Source organism: Dendronephthya gigantea, unplaced genomic scaffold (genome assembly GCF_004324835.1).
Source record: "Dendronephthya gigantea isolate DGI-Jeju-01 unplaced genomic scaffold, DenGig_1.0 000195F, whole genome shotgun sequence".
Lineage (NCBI taxonomy): Eukaryota > Metazoa > Cnidaria > Anthozoa > Malacalcyonacea > Nephtheidae > Dendronephthya > Dendronephthya gigantea.
Genome location: NW_021163205.1, coordinates 195,230 through 212,830, shown reverse-complemented (window position 1 = coordinate 212,830; position 17,601 = coordinate 195,230). Strand labels below are relative to the sequence as shown.

General features: G+C 39.0%; 46 non-coding genes across 46 annotated transcripts; all 46 read right to left on the bottom strand.

Moving 5' to 3' along the window:
* Positions 1-142: 142 nt before the first annotated feature.
* On the bottom strand, positions 143-215 carry Trnav-uac. The gene has a single exon. It is a non-coding gene; the product is annotated as a tRNA-Val (tRNA).
* Positions 216-283: 68 nt separating this feature from the next.
* Positions 284-356, bottom strand: Trnav-aac. Its single transcript has one exon. It is a non-coding gene; the product is annotated as a tRNA-Val (tRNA).
* A 167-nt stretch (positions 357-523) lies between these two features.
* On the bottom strand, positions 524-596 carry Trnav-cac. The gene has a single exon. It is a non-coding gene; the product is annotated as a tRNA-Val (tRNA).
* A 601-nt stretch (positions 597-1,197) lies between these two features.
* On the bottom strand, positions 1,198-1,270 carry Trnav-cac. The gene has a single exon. It is a non-coding gene; the product is annotated as a tRNA-Val (tRNA).
* Positions 1,271-1,877: 607 nt separating this feature from the next.
* On the bottom strand, positions 1,878-1,950 carry Trnav-uac. The gene has a single exon. It is a non-coding gene; the product is annotated as a tRNA-Val (tRNA).
* Positions 1,951-2,018: 68 nt separating this feature from the next.
* Positions 2,019-2,091, bottom strand: Trnai-aau. The gene has a single exon. It is a non-coding gene; the product is annotated as a tRNA-Ile (tRNA).
* A 167-nt stretch (positions 2,092-2,258) lies between these two features.
* Trnav-cac lies at positions 2,259-2,331 on the bottom strand. The gene has a single exon. It is a non-coding gene; the product is annotated as a tRNA-Val (tRNA).
* A 607-nt stretch (positions 2,332-2,938) lies between these two features.
* On the bottom strand, positions 2,939-3,011 carry Trnav-uac. Its single transcript has one exon. It is a non-coding gene; the product is annotated as a tRNA-Val (tRNA).
* A 68-nt stretch (positions 3,012-3,079) lies between these two features.
* Positions 3,080-3,152, bottom strand: Trnai-aau. Its single transcript has one exon. It is a non-coding gene; the product is annotated as a tRNA-Ile (tRNA).
* Positions 3,153-3,319: 167 nt separating this feature from the next.
* On the bottom strand, positions 3,320-3,392 carry Trnav-cac. The gene has a single exon. It is a non-coding gene; the product is annotated as a tRNA-Val (tRNA).
* A 605-nt stretch (positions 3,393-3,997) lies between these two features.
* On the bottom strand, positions 3,998-4,070 carry Trnav-uac. The gene has a single exon. It is a non-coding gene; the product is annotated as a tRNA-Val (tRNA).
* Positions 4,071-4,138: 68 nt separating this feature from the next.
* Positions 4,139-4,211, bottom strand: Trnai-aau. The gene has a single exon. It is a non-coding gene; the product is annotated as a tRNA-Ile (tRNA).
* A 166-nt stretch (positions 4,212-4,377) lies between these two features.
* On the bottom strand, positions 4,378-4,450 carry Trnav-cac. The gene has a single exon. It is a non-coding gene; the product is annotated as a tRNA-Val (tRNA).
* A 608-nt stretch (positions 4,451-5,058) lies between these two features.
* On the bottom strand, positions 5,059-5,131 carry Trnav-uac. The gene has a single exon. It is a non-coding gene; the product is annotated as a tRNA-Val (tRNA).
* A 68-nt stretch (positions 5,132-5,199) lies between these two features.
* Trnav-aac lies at positions 5,200-5,272 on the bottom strand. Its single transcript has one exon. It is a non-coding gene; the product is annotated as a tRNA-Val (tRNA).
* Positions 5,273-5,439: 167 nt separating this feature from the next.
* Positions 5,440-5,512, bottom strand: Trnav-cac. The gene has a single exon. It is a non-coding gene; the product is annotated as a tRNA-Val (tRNA).
* A 606-nt stretch (positions 5,513-6,118) lies between these two features.
* Positions 6,119-6,191, bottom strand: Trnav-cac. Its single transcript has one exon. It is a non-coding gene; the product is annotated as a tRNA-Val (tRNA).
* Positions 6,192-6,798: 607 nt separating this feature from the next.
* On the bottom strand, positions 6,799-6,871 carry Trnav-aac. The gene has a single exon. It is a non-coding gene; the product is annotated as a tRNA-Val (tRNA).
* A 68-nt stretch (positions 6,872-6,939) lies between these two features.
* Trnav-aac lies at positions 6,940-7,012 on the bottom strand. The gene has a single exon. It is a non-coding gene; the product is annotated as a tRNA-Val (tRNA).
* A 167-nt stretch (positions 7,013-7,179) lies between these two features.
* Trnav-cac lies at positions 7,180-7,252 on the bottom strand. Its single transcript has one exon. It is a non-coding gene; the product is annotated as a tRNA-Val (tRNA).
* Positions 7,253-7,861: 609 nt separating this feature from the next.
* On the bottom strand, positions 7,862-7,934 carry Trnav-aac. The gene has a single exon. It is a non-coding gene; the product is annotated as a tRNA-Val (tRNA).
* A 165-nt stretch (positions 7,935-8,099) lies between these two features.
* Positions 8,100-8,171, bottom strand: Trnav-cac. The gene has a single exon. It is a non-coding gene; the product is annotated as a tRNA-Val (tRNA).
* Positions 8,172-8,774: 603 nt separating this feature from the next.
* Positions 8,775-8,847, bottom strand: Trnav-uac. The gene has a single exon. It is a non-coding gene; the product is annotated as a tRNA-Val (tRNA).
* A 67-nt stretch (positions 8,848-8,914) lies between these two features.
* On the bottom strand, positions 8,915-8,987 carry Trnav-aac. The gene has a single exon. It is a non-coding gene; the product is annotated as a tRNA-Val (tRNA).
* A 171-nt stretch (positions 8,988-9,158) lies between these two features.
* On the bottom strand, positions 9,159-9,231 carry Trnav-cac. Its single transcript has one exon. It is a non-coding gene; the product is annotated as a tRNA-Val (tRNA).
* A 605-nt stretch (positions 9,232-9,836) lies between these two features.
* Positions 9,837-9,909, bottom strand: Trnav-aac. The gene has a single exon. It is a non-coding gene; the product is annotated as a tRNA-Val (tRNA).
* A 460-nt stretch (positions 9,910-10,369) lies between these two features.
* On the bottom strand, positions 10,370-10,442 carry Trnav-uac. Its single transcript has one exon. It is a non-coding gene; the product is annotated as a tRNA-Val (tRNA).
* A 68-nt stretch (positions 10,443-10,510) lies between these two features.
* Positions 10,511-10,583, bottom strand: Trnav-aac. Its single transcript has one exon. It is a non-coding gene; the product is annotated as a tRNA-Val (tRNA).
* A 167-nt stretch (positions 10,584-10,750) lies between these two features.
* On the bottom strand, positions 10,751-10,823 carry Trnav-cac. Its single transcript has one exon. It is a non-coding gene; the product is annotated as a tRNA-Val (tRNA).
* A 607-nt stretch (positions 10,824-11,430) lies between these two features.
* Positions 11,431-11,502, bottom strand: Trnav-uac. The gene has a single exon. It is a non-coding gene; the product is annotated as a tRNA-Val (tRNA).
* Positions 11,503-11,569: 67 nt separating this feature from the next.
* Trnav-aac lies at positions 11,570-11,642 on the bottom strand. The gene has a single exon. It is a non-coding gene; the product is annotated as a tRNA-Val (tRNA).
* A 167-nt stretch (positions 11,643-11,809) lies between these two features.
* Trnav-cac lies at positions 11,810-11,882 on the bottom strand. Its single transcript has one exon. It is a non-coding gene; the product is annotated as a tRNA-Val (tRNA).
* Positions 11,883-12,487: 605 nt separating this feature from the next.
* On the bottom strand, positions 12,488-12,560 carry Trnav-aac. Its single transcript has one exon. It is a non-coding gene; the product is annotated as a tRNA-Val (tRNA).
* Positions 12,561-12,727: 167 nt separating this feature from the next.
* Positions 12,728-12,800, bottom strand: Trnav-cac. Its single transcript has one exon. It is a non-coding gene; the product is annotated as a tRNA-Val (tRNA).
* A 604-nt stretch (positions 12,801-13,404) lies between these two features.
* On the bottom strand, positions 13,405-13,477 carry Trnav-uac. Its single transcript has one exon. It is a non-coding gene; the product is annotated as a tRNA-Val (tRNA).
* A 68-nt stretch (positions 13,478-13,545) lies between these two features.
* On the bottom strand, positions 13,546-13,618 carry Trnav-aac. Its single transcript has one exon. It is a non-coding gene; the product is annotated as a tRNA-Val (tRNA).
* Positions 13,619-13,785: 167 nt separating this feature from the next.
* Trnav-cac lies at positions 13,786-13,858 on the bottom strand. The gene has a single exon. It is a non-coding gene; the product is annotated as a tRNA-Val (tRNA).
* Positions 13,859-14,464: 606 nt separating this feature from the next.
* On the bottom strand, positions 14,465-14,537 carry Trnav-uac. Its single transcript has one exon. It is a non-coding gene; the product is annotated as a tRNA-Val (tRNA).
* Positions 14,538-14,605: 68 nt separating this feature from the next.
* Trnav-aac lies at positions 14,606-14,678 on the bottom strand. Its single transcript has one exon. It is a non-coding gene; the product is annotated as a tRNA-Val (tRNA).
* A 164-nt stretch (positions 14,679-14,842) lies between these two features.
* Positions 14,843-14,915, bottom strand: Trnav-cac. The gene has a single exon. It is a non-coding gene; the product is annotated as a tRNA-Val (tRNA).
* Positions 14,916-15,522: 607 nt separating this feature from the next.
* Trnav-cac lies at positions 15,523-15,595 on the bottom strand. The gene has a single exon. It is a non-coding gene; the product is annotated as a tRNA-Val (tRNA).
* Positions 15,596-16,202: 607 nt separating this feature from the next.
* Trnav-aac lies at positions 16,203-16,275 on the bottom strand. Its single transcript has one exon. It is a non-coding gene; the product is annotated as a tRNA-Val (tRNA).
* Positions 16,276-16,343: 68 nt separating this feature from the next.
* On the bottom strand, positions 16,344-16,416 carry Trnav-aac. The gene has a single exon. It is a non-coding gene; the product is annotated as a tRNA-Val (tRNA).
* A 167-nt stretch (positions 16,417-16,583) lies between these two features.
* Trnav-cac lies at positions 16,584-16,656 on the bottom strand. The gene has a single exon. It is a non-coding gene; the product is annotated as a tRNA-Val (tRNA).
* A 607-nt stretch (positions 16,657-17,263) lies between these two features.
* Trnav-aac lies at positions 17,264-17,336 on the bottom strand. The gene has a single exon. It is a non-coding gene; the product is annotated as a tRNA-Val (tRNA).
* Positions 17,337-17,501: 165 nt separating this feature from the next.
* Trnav-cac lies at positions 17,502-17,574 on the bottom strand. Its single transcript has one exon. It is a non-coding gene; the product is annotated as a tRNA-Val (tRNA).
* Between the last annotated feature and the right edge of the window lie 27 nt (positions 17,575-17,601).

Below are 17,601 nucleotides of genomic sequence, written 5' to 3'. Positions count from 1 at the left end.
TTCCCGCCCAGGATTGAAATGGGGAATAAAGCGAAAAACTATCAAGAGCCTGTAGACGAGGCAGCTACGGAAACATGCAAAGAACATTCAGCAGAACAAGAATAGCAAAATTGTGTCTTTCAAATAGGGAAAGAAAGCGAATTGTTTCCGCCCAGGTTTGAACTGGGGACCTTGCGCGTGTAAAGCGCACGTGATAACCACTACACTACGGAAACACGCAAAGAACAGTCATCAGAACAAGAATTGCAAAATTGTGTCTTTAAAACAGGGAAAGAAAGCGAATTGTTTCCGCCCAGGTTTGAACTGGGGACCTTGCGCGTGTTAGGCGCACGTGATAACCGCTACACTACGGAAACTACATCGTTTCCAATCGCTTCAATGATGTAAAATTGATATATACATGAATAAAGCCAAAAACTATGTAAAGAGCCTGTAGACGAGGCAGCTACGGAAACATGCAAAGAACATTCAGCAGGACAAGAATGGCAAAATTGTTTCTTTCAAACACGGAAAGAAGGCGAATTGTTTCCGCCCAGGTTTGAACTGGGGACCTTGCGCGTGTGAAGCGCATGTGATAACCACTACACTACGAAAACTTACCCGTGGTTGAAAAATAATATTTCCCTTGTGACTTTCTATTGGCAAAATATCCAATCCTGGAAATTTTAGTAAAATAACTTTAAAATTCTTTAAGTTTCAGGAATTTCTACGAGTCATAACGGTTACAGGTTTAAAAAAATGTATCGAAAGAAACACAGCGCACATAGTTGTTTCTATAGATGGTCAAATTTTACCTTGCGCCTCTAAAGAGCACTTGATAACCGCTACACTAGAGAAATCGTATCGCACCTTAAAAGTGTTTAAACCAAAGCATTGGTTAATCCGGTACATTTGTTATCGGTTTTAATTTTCAGGAAGTAATTTCATTAGTCATCTTCAAGTCTGAAATCTGCTGCATGTGCGGCAACTTGTGTTCCACAAATAATTATCGTGCAAAAAAACATTCAAAAGAACAAAAGTAGCAAATTTAGTGTTTAATAGAGTGAATGAAAGCGAAATGTTCCCGGATTGAACTGGGGAATAAAGCGAAAAACTATCAAGAGCCTGTAGAGGAGGCAGCTACGGAAACATGCAAAGAACATTCATCAGGACAAGAATGGCAAAATTGTGTCTTTCAAACACGGAAAGAAGGCGAATTGTTTCCGCCCAGGTTTGAACTGGGGACCTTGCGTGTGTGAAGCGCATGTGATAACCACTACACTACGAAAACTTACCCGTGGTTGAAAAATAATATTTCCCTTGTTACTTTCTATTGGCAAAATATCCAATCCTGGAAATTTTAGTAAAATAACTTTAAAATTCTTTACGTTTTATGAATTTCTACGAGTCATAACGGTTACAGGTTTAAAAAAATGTATCGAAAGAAACACAGCGCACATAGTTGTTTCTGTAGATGGTCAAATTGTTTACCTTGTGCCTCTAAAGAGCACTTGATAACCGCTACACTAGAAAAATCGTATCGCACCTTAAAAGTGTTTAAACCAAAGCATTGGTTAATCCGGTACATTTGTTATCGGTTTATTTTTCAGGAAGTAATTTCATTAGTCATCTTCAAGTCTGAAATCTGCTGCATGTGCGGCAACTTGTGTTCCAGAAATAATTATCGTGCAAAAAAACATTCAAAAGAACAAAAGTAGCAAATTTATTGTTTAATAGAGTGAATGAAAGCGAAATGTTCCCGCCCAGGATTGAACTTGGGAATAAAGCGAAAAACTATCAAGAGCCTGTAGACGAGGCAGCTACGGAAACATGCAAAGAACATTCAGCAGAACAAGAATGGCAATATTGTGTCTTTCAAACAGGGAAAGAAAGCGAATTGTTTCCGCCCAGGTTTGAACTGCGGACCTTGCGCGTGTAAAGCGCACGTGTTAACCACTACACTACGGAAACACGCAAAGAACAGTCATCAGAACAAGAATGGCAAAATTGTGTCTTTAAAACAGGGAAAGAAAGCGAATTGTTTCCGCCCAGGTTTGAAATGGGGACCTTGCGCGTATTATGCGCACGTGATAACCGCTACACTACGGAAACTACATCGTTTCCAATCGCTTCAATGATGTAAAACTGATATAAACATGAATAAAGCCAAAAACTATGTAAAGAGCCTATAGACGAGGCAGCTACGGAAACATGCAAAGAACATTCAGCAGGACAAGAATGGCAAAATTGTTTCTTTCAAACACGGAAAGAAGGCGAATTGTTTCCGCCCAGGTTTGAACTGGGGACCTTGCGCGTGTGAAGCGCATGTGATAACCACTACACTACGAAAACTTACCCGTGGTTGAAAAATAATATTTCCCTTGTGACTTTCTATTGGAAAAATCCAATCCTGGAAATTTTAGTAAAATAACTTTAAAATTCTTTACGTTTCAAGAATTTCTACGAGTCATAACGGTTACAGGTTTAAAAAAATGTATCGAAAGAAACACAGCGCACATAGTTATTTTCTGTAGATGGTCAAATTGTTTACCTTGCGCCTCTAAAGAGCACTTGATAACCGTTACACTTGAAAAATCGTATTGCACATTAAAAGTGTTTAAACCAAAGCATTGGTTAATCCGGTACATTTGTTATCGGTTTATTTTTCAGGAAGTAATTTCATTAGTCATCTTCAAGTCTGAAATCTGCTGCATGTGCGGCAACTTGTGTTCCACAAATAATTATCGTGCAAAAAAACATTCAAAAGAACAAAAAGTAGCAAATTTATTGTTTAATAGAGTGAATGAAAGCGAAATGTTCCCGCCCAGGATTGAACTTGGGAATAAAGCGAAAAACTATCAAGAGCCTGTAGACGAGGCAGCTACGGAAACATGCAAAGAACATTCAGCAGAACAAGAATGGCAATATTGTGTCTTTCAAACAGGGAAAGAAAGCGAATTGTTTCCGCCCAGGTTTGAACTGCGGACCTTGCGCGTGTAAAGCGCACGTGTTAACCACTACACTACGGAAACACGCAAAGAACAGTCATCAGAACAAGAATGGCAAAATTGTGTCTTTAAAACAGGGAAAGAAAGCGAATTGTTTCCGCCCAGGTTTGAAATGGGGACCTTGCGCGTATTATGCGCACGTGATAACCGCTACACTACGGAAACTACATCGTTTCCAATCGCTTCAATGATGTAAAACTGATATAAACATGAATAAAGCCAAAAACTATGTAAAGAGCCTATAGACGAGGCAGCTACGGAAACATGCAAAGAACATTCAGCAGGACAAGAATGGCAAAATTGTTTCTTTCAAACACGGAAAGAAGGCGAATTGTTTCCGCCCAGGTTTGAACTGGGGACCTTGCGCGTGTGAAGCGCATGTGATAACCACTACACTACGAAAACTTACCCGTGGTTGAAATAATATTTCCCTTGTGACTTTCTATTGGAAAAATATCCAATCCTGGAAATTTTAGTAAAATAACTTTAAAATTCTTTACGTTTCAAGAATTTCTACGAGTCATAACGGTTACAGGTTTAAAAAAATGTATCGAAAGAAACACAGCGCACATAGTTATTTCTGTAGATGGTCAAATTGTTTACCTTGCGCCTCTAAAGAGCACTTGATAACCGTTACACTAGAAAAATCGTATTGCACATTAAAAGTGTTTAAACCAAAGCATTGGTTAATCCGGTACATTTGTTATCGGTTTATTTTTCAGGAAGTAATTTCATTAGTCATCTTCAAGTCTGAAATCTGCTGCATGTGCGGCAACTTGTGTTCCACAAATAATTATCGTGCAAAAAAACATTCAAAAGAACAAAAGTAGCAAATTTATTGTTTAATAGAGTGAATGAAAGCGAAATGTTCCCGCCCAGGATTGAACTTGGGAATAAAGCGAAAAACTATCAAGAGCCTGTAGACGAGGCAGCTACGGAAACATGCAAAGAACATTCAGCAGAACAAGAATGGCAATATTGTGTCTTTCAAACAGGGAAAGAAAGCGAATTGTTTCCGCCCAGGTTTGAACTGCGGACCTTGCGCGTGTAAAGCGCACGTGTTAACCACTACACTACGGAAACACGCAAAGAACAGTCATCAGAACAAGAATGGCAAAATTGTGTCTTTAAAACAGGGAAAGAAAGCGAATTGTTTCCGCCCAGGTTTGAAATGGGGACCTTGCGCGTATTATGCGCACGTGATAACCGCTACACTACGGAAACTACATCGTTTCCAATCGCTTCAATGATGTAAAACTGATATAACATGAATAAAGCCAAAAACTATGTAAAGAGCCTATAGACGAGGCAGCTACGGAAACATGCAAAGAACATTCAGCAGGACAAGAATGGCAAAATTGTTTCTTTCAAACACGGAAAGAAGGCGAATTGTTTCCGCCCAGGTTTGAACTGGGGACCTTGCGCGTGTGAAGCGCATGTGATAACCACTACACTACGAAAACTTACCCGTGGTTGAAAAATAATATTTCCCTTGTGACTTTCTATTGGAAAAATATCCAATCCTGGAAATTTTAGTAAAATAACTTTAAAATTCTTTACGTTTCAAGAATTTCTACGAGTCATAACGGTTACAGGTTTAAAAAAATGTATCGAAAGAAACACAGCGCACATAGTTATTTCTGTAGATGGTCAAATTGTTTACCTTGCGCCTCTAAAGAGCACTTGATAACCGTTACACTAGAAAAATCGTATTGCACATTAAAAGTGTTTAAACCAAAGCATTGGTTAATCCGGTACATTTGTTATCGGTTTATTTTTCAGGAAGTAATTTCATTAGTCATCTTCAAGTCTGAAATCTGCTGCATGTGCGGCAACTTGTGTTCCACAAATAATTATCGTGCAAAAAAAACATTCAAAAGAACAAAAGTAACAAATTTAGTGTTTAATAGAGTGAATGAAAGCGAAATGTTCCCCCCCAGGATTGAACTGGGGAATAAAGCGAAAAACTATCAAGAGCCTGTAGACGAGGCAGCTACGGAAACATGCAAAGAACATTCAGCAGAACAAGAATGGCAAAATTGTGTCTTTCAAACAGGGAAAGAAAGCGAATTGTTTCCGCCCAGGTTTGAACTGCGGACTTTGCGCGTGTAAAGCGCACGCGTTAACCACTACACTACGGAAACACGCAAAGAACAGTCATCAGAACAAGAATGGCAAAATTGTGTCTTTAAAACAGGGAAAGAAAGCGAATTGTTTCCGCCCAGGTTTGAACTGGGGACCTTGCGCGTGTTAGGCGCACGTGATAACCGCTACACTACGGAAACTACATCGTTTCCAATCGCTTCAATGATGTAAAACTGATATATACATGAATAAAGCCAAAAACTATGTAAAAAGCCTATAGACGAGGCAGCTACGGAAACATGCAAAGAACATTCAGCAGGACAAGGATGGCAAAATTGTGTCTTTCAAACACGGAAAGAAGGCGAATTGTTTCCGCCTAGGTTTGAACTGGGGACCTTGCGCGTGTGAAGCGCATGTGATAACCACTACACTACGAAAACTTACCCGTGGTTGAAATATAATATTTCCCTTTGACTTTCTATTGGCAAAATATCCAATCCTGGAAATTTTAGTAAAATAACTTTAAAATTCTTTACGTTTCAGGAATTTCTACGAGTCATAACGGTTACAGGTTTAAAAAAATGTATCGAAAGAAACACAGCGCACATAGTTGTTTCTATTGATGGTCAAATTGTTTACCTTGCGCCTCTAAAGAGCACTTGATAACCGCTACTCTAGAGAAATGGTATCGCACCTTAAATGTGTATAAACCAAAGCATTGGTTAATCCGGTACATTTGTTATCGGTTTATTTTTCAGGAAGTAATTTCATTAGTCATCTTCAAGTCTGAAATCTGCTGCATGTGCGGCAACTTGTGTTCCACAAATAATTATCGTGCAAAAAAACATTCAAAAGAACAAAAGTAGCAAATTGAGTGTTTAATAGAGTGAATGAAAGCGAAATGTTCCCGCCCAGGATTGAACTGGGGAATAAAGCGAAAAACTATCAAGAGCCTGTAGACGAGGCAGCTACGAAAACATGCAAAGAACATTCATCAGGACAAGAATGGCAAAATAGTGTCTTTCAAACACGGAAAGAAGGCGAATTGTTTCCGCCCAGGTTTGAACTGGGGACCTTGCGTGTGTGAAGCGCATGTGATAACCACTACACTACGAAAACTTACCCGTGGTTGAAAAATAATATTTCCCTTGTTACTTTCTATTGGCAAAATATCCAATCCTGGAAATTTTAGTAAAATAACTTTAAAATTCTTTACGTTTTAGGAATTTCTACGAGTCATAACGGTTACAGGTTTAAAAAAATGTATCGAAAGAAACACAGCGCACATAGTTGTTTCTGTAGATGGTCAAATTGTTTACCTTGCGCCTCTAAAGAGCACTTGATAACCGCTACACTAGAAAAATCGTATCGCACCTTAAAAGTGTTTAAACCAAAGCATTGGTTAATCCGGTACATTTGTTATCGGTTTATTTTTCAGGAAGTAATTTCATTAGTCATCTTCAAGTCTGAAATCTGCTGCATGTGCGGCAACTTGTGTTCCACAAATAATTATCGTGCAAAAAAACATTCAAAAGAACAAAAGTAGCAAATTTAGTGTTTAATAGAGTGAATGAAAGCGAAATGTTCCCGCCCAGGATTGAACTTGGGAATAAAGCGAAAAACTATCAAGAGCCTGTAGACGAGGCAGCTACGGAAACATGCAAAGAACATTCAGCAGAACAAGAATGGCAATATTGTGTCTTTCAAACAGGGAAAGAAAGCGAATTGTTTCCGCCCAGGTTTGAACTGGGGACCTTGCGCGTGTTAGGCGCACGTGATAACCGCTACACTACGGAAACACGCAAAGAACAGTCATCAGAACAAGAATGGCAAAATTGTGTCTTTAAAACAGGGAAAGAAAGCGAATTGTTTCCGCCCAGGTTTGAACTGGGGACCTTGCGCGTGTTAGGCGCACGTGATAACCGCTACACTACGGAAACTACATCGTTTCCAATCGCTTCAATGATGTAAAACTGATATATACATGAATAAAGCCAAAAACTATGTAAAAAGCCTATAAACAAGGCAGCTACGGAAACATGCAAAGAACATTCAGCAGGACAAGAATGGCAAAATTGTATCTTTCAAACACGGAAAGAAGGCGAATTGTTTCCGCCTAGGTTTGAACTGGGGACCTTGCGCGTGTGAAGCGCATGTGATAACCACTACACTACGAAAACTTACCCGTGGTTGAAATATAATATTTCCCTTGTGACTTTCTATTGGAAAAATATCCAATCCTGGAAATTTTAGTAAAATAACTTTAAAATTCTTTACGTTTCAAGAATTTCTACGAGTCATAACGGTTACAGGTTTAAAAAAATGTATCGAAAGAAACACAGCGCACATAGTTGTTTCTGTAGATGGTCAAATTGTTTACCTTGCGCCTCTAAAGAGCACTTGATAACCGTTACACTAGAAAAATCGTATCGCACCTTAAAAGTGTTTAAACCAAAGCATTGGTTAATCCGGTACATTTGTTATCGGTTTATTTTTCAGGAAGTAATTTCATTAGTCATCTTCAAGTCTGAAATCTGCTGCATGTGCGGCAACTTGTGTTCCACAAATAATTATCTGCAAAAAAACATTCAAAAGAACAAAAGTAACAAATTTAGTGTTTAATAGAGTGAATGAAAGCGAAATGTTCCCGCCCAGGATTGAACTGGGGAATAAAGCGAAAAAACTATCAAGAGCCTGTAGACGAGGCAGCTACGGAAACATGCAAAGAACATTCAGCAGAACAAGAATGGCAAAATTGTGTCTTTCAAACAGGGAAGAAGAAAGCGAATTGTTTCCGCCCAGGTTTGAACTGGGGACCTTGCGCGTGTTAGGCGCACGTGATAACCGCTACACTACCGAAACTACATCGTTTCCAATCGCTTCAATGATGTAAATTGATATATACATGAATAAAGCCAAAAACTATGTAAAGAGCCTATAGACGAGGCAGCTACGGAAACATGCAAAGAACATTCATCAGACAAGAATGGCAAAATTGTGTCTTTCAAACACGGAAAGAAGGCGAATTGTTTCCGCCCAGGTTTGAACTGGGACCTTGAGCGTGTGAAGCGCATGTGATAACCACTACACTACGAAAACTTACCGTGGTTGAAAATAATATTTCCCTTGTTACTTTCTATTGGCAAAATATCCAATCCTGGAAATTTTAGTAAAATAACTTTAAAATTCTTTACGTTTTAGGAATTTCTACGAGTCATAACGGTTACAGGTTTAAAAAAATGTATCGAAAGAAACACAGCGCACATAGTTGTTTCTAGATGGTCAAATTGTTTACCTTGCGCCTCTAAAGAGCACTTGATAACCGCTACACTAGAAAAATCGTATCGCACCTTAAAAGTGTTTAAACCAAAGCATTGGTTAATCCGGTACATTTGTTATCGGTTTATTTTTCAGGAAGTAATTTCATTAGTCATCTTCAAGTCTGAAATCTGCTGCATGTGCGGCAACTTGTGTTCCACAAATAATTATCGTGCAAAAAAACATTCAAAAGAACAAAAGTAGCAAATTTAGTGTTTAATAGAGTGAATGAAAGCGAAATGTTCCCGCCCAGGATTGAACTTGGGAATAAAGCGAAAAACTATCAAGAGCCTGTAGACGAGGCAGCTACGGAAACATGCAAAGAACATTCAGCAGAACAAGAATGGCAATATTGTGTCTTTCAAACAGGGAAAGAAAGCGAATTGTTTCCGCCCAGGTTTGAACTGCGGACCTTGCGCGTGTAAAGCGCACGTGTTAACCACTACACTACGGAAACACGCAAAGAACAGTCATCAGAACAAGAATGGCAAATTGTGTCTTTAAAACAGGGAAAGAAAGCGAATTGTTTCCGCCCAGGTTTGAACTGGGGACCTTGCGCGTGTTAGGCGCACGTGATAACCGCTACACTACGGAAACTACATCGTTTCCAATCGCTTCAATGATGTAAAACTGATGTATACATGCATGAATAAAGCCAAAAACTATGTAAAAAGCCTATAGACGAGGCAGCTACGGAAACATGCAAAGAACATTCAGCAGGACAAGAATGGTAAAATTGTATCTTTCAAACACGGAAAGAAGGCGAATTGTTTCCGCCTAGGTTTGAACTGGGGACCTTGCGCGTGTGAAGCGCATGTGATAACCACTACACTACGAAAACTTACCCGTGGTTGAAATATAATATTTCCCTTGTGACTTTCTATTGGAAAAATATCCAATCCTGGAAATTTTAGTAAAATAACTTTAAAATTCTTTACGTTTCAAGAATTTCTACGAGTCATAACGGTTACAGGTTTAAAAAAATGTATCGAAAGAAACACAGCGCACATAGTTGTTTCTGTAGATGGTCAAATTGTTTACCTTGCGCCTCTAAAGAGCACTTGATAACCGTTACACTAGAAAAATCGTATCGCACCTTAAAAGTGTTTAAACCAAAGCATTGGTTAATCCGGTACATTTGTTATCGGTTTATTTTTCAGGAAGTAATTTCATTAGTCATCTTCAAGTCTGAAATCTGCTGCATGTGCGGCAACTTGTGTTCCACAAATAATTATCGTGCAAAAAAACATTCAAAAGAACAAAAGTAACAAATTTAGTGTTTAATAGAGTGAATGAAAGCGAAATGTTGCCGCCCAGGATTGAACTGGGGAATAAAGCGAAAAACTATCAAGAGCCTGTAGACGAGGCAGCTACGGAAACATGCAAAGAACATTCAGCAGAACAAGAATGGCAAATTGTGTCTTTCAAACAGGGAAAAAAGCGAATTGTTTCCGCCCAGGTTTGAACTGGGGACCTTGCGCGTGTTAGGCGCACGTGATAACCGCTACACTACCGAAACTACATCGTTTCCAATCGCTTCAATGATGTAAAATTGATATATACATGAATAAAGCCAAAAACTATGTAAAGAGCCTATAGACGAGGCAGCTACGGAAACATGGTACACCTTAAAAGTGTTTAAACCAAAGCATTGGTTAATCCGGTACATTTGTTATCGGTTTATTTTTCAGGAAGTAATTTCATTAGTCATCTTCAAGTCTGAAATCTGCTGCATGTGCGGCAACTTGTGTTCCACAAATAATTATCGTGCAAAAAAACATTCAAAAGAACAAAAGTAGCAAATTTAGTGTTTAATAGAGTGAATGAAAGCGAAATGTTCCCGCCCAGGATTGAACTTGGGAATAAAGCGAAAAACTATCAAGAGCCTGTAGACGAGGCAGCTACGGAAACATGCAAAGAACATTCAGCAGAACAAGAATGGCAATATTGTGTCTTTCAAACAGGGAAAGAAAGCGAATTGTTTCCGCCCAGGTTTGAACTGCGGACCTTGCGCGTGTAAAGCGCACGTGTTAACCACTACACTACGGAAACACGCAAAGAACAGTCATCAGAACAAGAATGGCAAAATTGTGTCTTTAAAACAGGGAAAGAAAGCGAATTGTTTCCGCCCAGGTTTGAACTGGGGACCTTGCGCGTGTTAGGCGCACGTGATAACCGCTACACTACGGAAACTACATCGTTTCCAATCGCTTCAATGATGTAAAACTGATATATACATGAATAAAGCCAAAAACTATGTAAAAAGCCTATAGACGAGGCAGCTACGGAAACATGCAAAGAACATTCAGCAGGACAAGAATGGTAAAATTGTATCTTTCAAACACGGAAAGAAGGCGAATTGTTTCCGCCTAGGTTTGAACTGGGGACCTTGCGCGTGTGTAGCGCATGTGATAACCACTACACTACGAAAACTTACCCGTGGTTGAAATATAATATTTCTCTTGTGACTTTCTATTGGAAAAATATCCAATCCTGGAAATTTTAGTAAAATAACTTTAAAATTCTTTACGTTTCAAGAATTTCTACGAGTCATAACGGTTACAGGTTTAAAAAAATGTATCGAAAGAAACACAGCGCACATAGTTGTTTCTGTAGATGGTCAAATTGTTTACCTTGCGCCTCTAAAGAGCACTTGATAACCGTTACACTAGAAAAATCGTATCGCACCTTAAAAGTGTTTAAACCAAAGCATTGGTTAATCCGGTACATTTGTTATCGGTTTATTTTTCAGGAAGTAATTTCATTAGTCATCTTCAAGTCTGAAATCTGCTGCATGTGCGGCAACTTGTGTTCCACAAATGATTATCGTGCAAAAAAACATTCAAAAGAACAAAAGTAACAAATTTAGTGTTTAATAGAGTGAATGAAAGCGAAATGTTCCCGCCCAGGATTGAACTGGGGAATAAAGCGAAAAACTATCAAGAGCCTGTAGACGAGGCAGCTACGGAAACATACAAAGAACATTCAGCAGAACAAGAATGGCAAAATTGTGTCTTTCAAAAAGGAAAAGAAAGCGAATTGTTTCCACCCAGGTTTGAACTGGGACCTTGCGCGTGTAAAGCGCACGTGATAACCACTACACTACGGAAACACGCAAAGAACAGTCATCAGAACAAAATGGCGAAATTGTGTCTTTAAAACAGGGAAAGAAAGCGAATTGTTTCCGCCCAGGTTTGAACTGGGGACCTTGCGCGTGTTAGGCGCACGTGATAACCGCTACACTACGGAAACTACATCGTTTCCAATCGCTTCAATGATGTAAAACTGATATATACATGAATAAAGCCAAAAACTATGTAAAGAGCCTATAGACGAGGCAGCTACGGAAACATGCAAAGAACATTCAGCAGGACAAGAATGGCAAAATTGTGTCTTTCAAACACGGAAAAAAGGCGAATTGTTTCCGCCCAGGTTTGAACTGGGGACCTTGCGCGTGTGAAGCGCATGTGATAACCACTACACTACGAAAACTTACCCGTTATTGAAAAATAATATTTCCCTTGTGACTTTCTATTGGCAAAATATCCAATCCTGGAAATTTTAGTAAAATAACTTTAAAATTCTTTACGTTTCAGGAATTTCTACGAGTCATAACGGTTACAGGTTAAAAAAATGTATCGAAAGAAACACAGCGCACATAGTTGTTTCTATAGATGGTCAAATTGTTTACCTTGCGCCTCTAAAGAGCACTTGATAACCGCTACACTAGAGAAATCGTATCGCACCTTAAAAGTGTTTAAACCAAAGCATTGGTTAATCCGGTACATTTGTTATCGGTTTTTTTTCAGGAAGTAATTTCATTAGTCATCTTCAAGTCTGAAATCTGCTGCATGTGCGGCAACTTGTGTTCCACAAATAATTATCGTGCAAAAAAACATTCAAAAGAACAAAAGTAACAAATTTAGTGTTTAATAGAGTGAATGAAAGCGAAATGTTGCCGCCCAGGATTGAACTGGGGAATAAAGCGAAAAACTATCAAGAGCCTGTAGACGAGGCAGCTACGGAAACATGCAAAGAACATTCAGCAGAACAAGAATGGCAAAATTGTGTCTTTCAAACAGGGAAAGAAAGCGAATTGTTTCCGCCCAGGTTTGAACTGGGGACCTTGCGCGTGTTAGGCGCACGTGATAACCGCTACACTACCGAAACTACATCGTTTCCAATCGCTTCAATGATGTAAAATTGATATATACATGAATAAAGCCAAAAACTATGTAAAGAGCCTATAGACGAGGCAGCTACGGAAACATGCAAAGAACATTCATCAGGACAAGAATGGCAAAATTGTGTCTTTCAAACACGGAAAGAAGGCGAATTGTTTCCGCCCAGGTTTGAACTGGGGACCTTGAGCGTGTGAAGCGCATGTGATAACCACTACACTACGAAAACTTACCCGTGGTTGAGAAAATAATATTTCCCTTGTTACTTTCTATTGGCAAAATATCCAATTCTGGAAATTTTAGTAAAATAACTTTAAAATTCTTTACGTTTTAGAATTTCTACGAGTCATAACGGTTACAGGTTTAAAAAAATGTATCGAAAGAAACACAGCGCACATAGTTTTTGTAGATGGTCAAATTGTTTACCTTGCGCCTCTAAGGAGCACTTGATAACCGCTACACTAGAAAAATCGTATCGCACCTTAAAAGTGTTTAAACCAAAGCATTGGTTAATCCGGTACATTTGTTATCGGTTTATTTTTCAGGAAGTAATTTCATTAGTCATCTTCAAGTCTGAAATCTGCTGCATGTGCGGCAACTTGTGTTCCACAAATAATTATCGTGCAAAAAAACATTCAAAAGAACAAAAGTAGCAAATTTAGTGTTTAATAGAGTGAATGAAAGCGAAATGTTCCCGCCCAGGATTGAACTTGGGAATAAAGCGAAAAACTATCAAGAGCCTGTAGACGAGGCAGCTACGGAAACATGCAAAGAACATTCAGCAGAACAAGAATGGCAATATTGTGTCTTTCAAACAGGGAAAGAAAGCGAATTGTTTCCGCCCAGGTTTGAACTGCGGACCTTGCGCGTGTAAAGCGCACGTGTTAACCACTACACTACGGAAACACGCAAAGAACAGTCATCAGAACAAGAATGGCAAAATTGTGTCTTTCAAACAGGGAAAGAAAGCGAATTGTTTCCGCCCAGGTTTGAACTGGGGACCTTGCGCGTGTTAGGCGCACGTGATAACCGCTACACTACGGAAACTACATCGTTTCCAATCGCTTCAATGATGTAAAACTGATGTATAGCATGAATAAAGCCAAAAACTATGTAAAAGCCTATAGACGAGGCAGCTACGAAAACATGCAAAGAACATTCATCAGGACAAGAATGGCAAAATTGTTTCTTTCAAACACGGAAAGAAGGCGAATTGTTTCCGCCCAGGTTTGAACTGGGGACCTTGCGCGTGTGAAGCGCATGTGATAACCACTACACTACGAAAACTTACCCGTGGTTGAAAAATAATATTTCCCTTGTGACTTTCTATTGGAAAAATATCCAATCCTGGAAATTTTAGTAAAATAACTTTAAAATTCTTTACGTTTCAAGAATTTCTACGAGTCATAACGGTTACAGGTTTAAAAAAATGTATCGAAAGAAACACAGCGCACATAGTTATTTCTGTAGATGGTCAAATTGTTTACCTTGCGCCTCTAAAGAGCACTTGATAACCGTTACACTAGAAAAATCGTATTGCACATTAAAAGTGTTTAAACCAAAGCATTGGTTAATCCGGTACATTTGTTATCGGTTTATTTTCAGGAAGTAATTTCATTAGTCATCTTCAAGTCTGAAATCTGCTGCATGTGCGGCAACTTGTGTTCCACAAATAATTATCGTGCAAAAAAAACATTCAAAAGAACAAAAGTAACAAATTTAGTGTTTAATAGAGTGAATGAAAGCGAAATGTTCCCCCCAGGATTGAACTGGGGAATAAAGCGAAAAACTATCAAGAGCCTGTAGACGAGGCAGCTACGGAAACATGCAAAGAACATTCAGCAGAACAAGAATGGCAAAATTGTGTCTTTCAAACAGGGAAAGAAAGCGAATTGTTTCCGCCCAGGTTTGAACTGCGGACTTTGCGCGTGTAAAGCGCACGCGTTAACCACTACACTACGGAAACACGCAAAGAACAGTCATCAGAACAAGAATGGCAAAATTGTGTCTTTAAAACAGGGAAAGAAAGCGAATTGTTTCCGCCCAGGTTTGAACTGGGGACCTTGCGCGTGTTAGGCGCACGTGATAACCGCTACACTACGGAAACTACATCGTTTCCAATCGCTTCAATGATGTAAAACTGATATATACATGAATAACCAAAAACTATGTAAAAGCCTATAGACGAGGCAGCTACGGAAACATGCAAAGAACATTCAGCAGGACAAGGATGGCAAAATTGTGTCTTTCAAACACGGAAAGAAGGCGAATTGTTTCCGCCTAGGTTTGAACTGGGGACCTTGCGCGTGTGAAGCGCATGTGATAACCACTACACTACGAAAACTTACCCGTGGTTGAAATATAATATTTCCCTTGTGACTTTCTATTGGCAAAATATCCAATCCTGGAAATTTTAGTAAAATAACTTTAAAATTCTTTACGTTTCAGGAATTTCTACGAGTCATAACGGTTACAGGTTTAAAAAAATGTATCGAAAGAAACACAGCGCACATAGTTGTTTCTATTGATGGTCAAATTGTTTACCTTGCGCCTCTAAAGAGCACTTGATAACCGCTACTCTAGAGAAATGGTATCGCACCTTAAATGTGTATAAACCAAAGCATTGGTTAATCCGGTACATTTGTTATCGGTTTATTTTTCAGGAAGTAATTTCATTAGTCATCTTCAAGTCTGAAATCTGCTGCATGTGCGGCAACTTGTGTTCCACAAATAATTATCGTGCAAAAAAACATTCAAAAGAACAAAAGTAGCAAATTGAGTGTTTAATAGAGTGAATGAAAGCGAAATGTTCCCGCCCAGGATTGAACTGGGGAATAAAGCGAAAAACTATCAAGAGCCTGTAGACGAGGCAGCTACGAAAACATGCAAAGAACATTCATCAGGACAAGAATGGCAAAATAGTGTCTTTCAAACACGGAAAGAAGGCGAATTGTTTCCGCCCAGGTTTGAACTGGGGACCTTGCGTGTGTGAAGCGCATGTGATAACCACTACACTACGAAAACTTACCCGTGGTTGAAAAATAATATTTCCCTTGTTACTTTCTATTGGCAAAATATCCAATCCTGGAAATTTTAGTAAAATAACTTTAAAATTCTTTACGTTTTAGGAATTTCTACGAGTCATAACGGTTACAGGTTTAAAAAAATGTATCGAAAGAAACACAGCGCACATAGTTGTTTCTGTAGATGGTCAAATTGTTTACCTTGCGCCTCTAAAGAGCACTTGATAACCGCTACACTAGAAAAATCGTATCGCACCTTAAAAGTGTTTAAACCAAAGCATTGGTTAATCCGGTACATTTGTTATCGGTTTATTTTTCAGGAAGTAATTTCATTAGTCATCTTCAAGTCTGAAATCTGCTGCATGTGCGGCAACTTGTGTTCCACAAATAATTATCGTGCAAAAAAACATTCAAAAGAACAAAAGTAGCAAATTTAGTGTTTAATAGAGTGAATGAAAGCGAAATGTTCCCGCCCAGGATTGAACTTGGGAATAAAGCGAAAAACTATCAAGAGCCTGTAGACGAGGCAGCTACGGAAACATGCAAAGAACATTCAGCAGAACAAGAATGGCAATATTGTGTCTTTCAAACAGGGAAAGAAAGCGAATTGTTTCCGCCCAGGTTTGAACTGGGGACCTTGCGCGTGTTAGGCGCACGTGATAACCGCTACACTACGGAAACACGCAAAGAACAGTCATCAGAACAAGAATGGCAAAATTGTGTCTTTAAAACAGGGAAAGAAAGCGAATTGTTTCCGCCCAGGTTTGAACTGGGGACCTTGCGCGTGTTAGGCGCACGTGATAACCGCTACACTACGGAAACTACATCGTTTCCAATCGCTTCAATGATGTAAAACTGATATATACATGAATAAAGCCAAAAACTATGTAAAAAGCCTATAAACAAGGCAGCTACGGAAACATGCAAAGAACATTCAGCAGGACAAGAATGGCAAAATTGTATCTTTCAAACACGGAAAGAAGGCGAATTGTTTCCGCCTAGGTTTGAACTGGGGACCTTGCGCGTGTGAAGCGCATGTGATAACCACTACACTACGAAAACTTACCCGTGGTTGAAATATAATATTTCCCTTGTGACTTTCTATTGGAAAAATATCCAATCCTGGAAATTTTAGTAAAATAACTTTAAAATTCTTTACGTTTCAAGAATTTCTACGAGTCATAACGGTTACAGGTTTAAAAAAATGTATCGAAAGAAACACAGCGCACATAGTTGTTTCTGTAGATGGTCAAATTGTTTACCTTGCGCCTCTAAAGAGCACTTGATAACCGTTACACTAGAAAAATCGTATCGCACCTTAAAAGTGTTTAAACCAAAGCATTGGTTAATCCGGTACATTTGTTATCGGTTTATTTTTCAGGAAGTAATTTCATTAGTCATCTTCAAGTCTGAAATCTGCTGCATGTGCGGCAACTTGTGTTCCACAAATAATTATCGTGCAAAAAAACATTCAAAAGAACAAAAGTAACAAATTTAGTGTTTAATAGAGTGAATGAAAGCGAAATGTTCCCGCCCAGGATTGAACTGGGGAATAAAGCGAAAAACTATCAAGAGCCTGTAGACGAGGCAGCTACGGAAACATGCAAAGAACATTCAGCAGAACAAGAATGGCAAAATTGTGTCTTTCAAACAGGGAAAGAAAGCGAATTGTTTCCGCCCAGGTTTGAACTGGGGACCTTGCGCGTGTTAGGCGCACGTGATAACCGCTACACTACCGAAACTACATCGTTTCCAATCGCTTCAATGATGTAAAATTGATATATACATGAATAAAGCCAAAAACTATGTAAAGAGCCTATAGACGAGGCAGCTACGGAAACATGCAAAGAACATTCATCAGAAAGAATGGCAAAATTGTGTCTTTCAAACACGGAAAGAAGGCGAATTGTTTCCGCCCAGGTTTGAACTGGGGACCTTGAGCGTGTGAAGCGCATGTGATAACCACTACACTACGAAAACTTACCCGTGGTTGAAAATAATATTTCC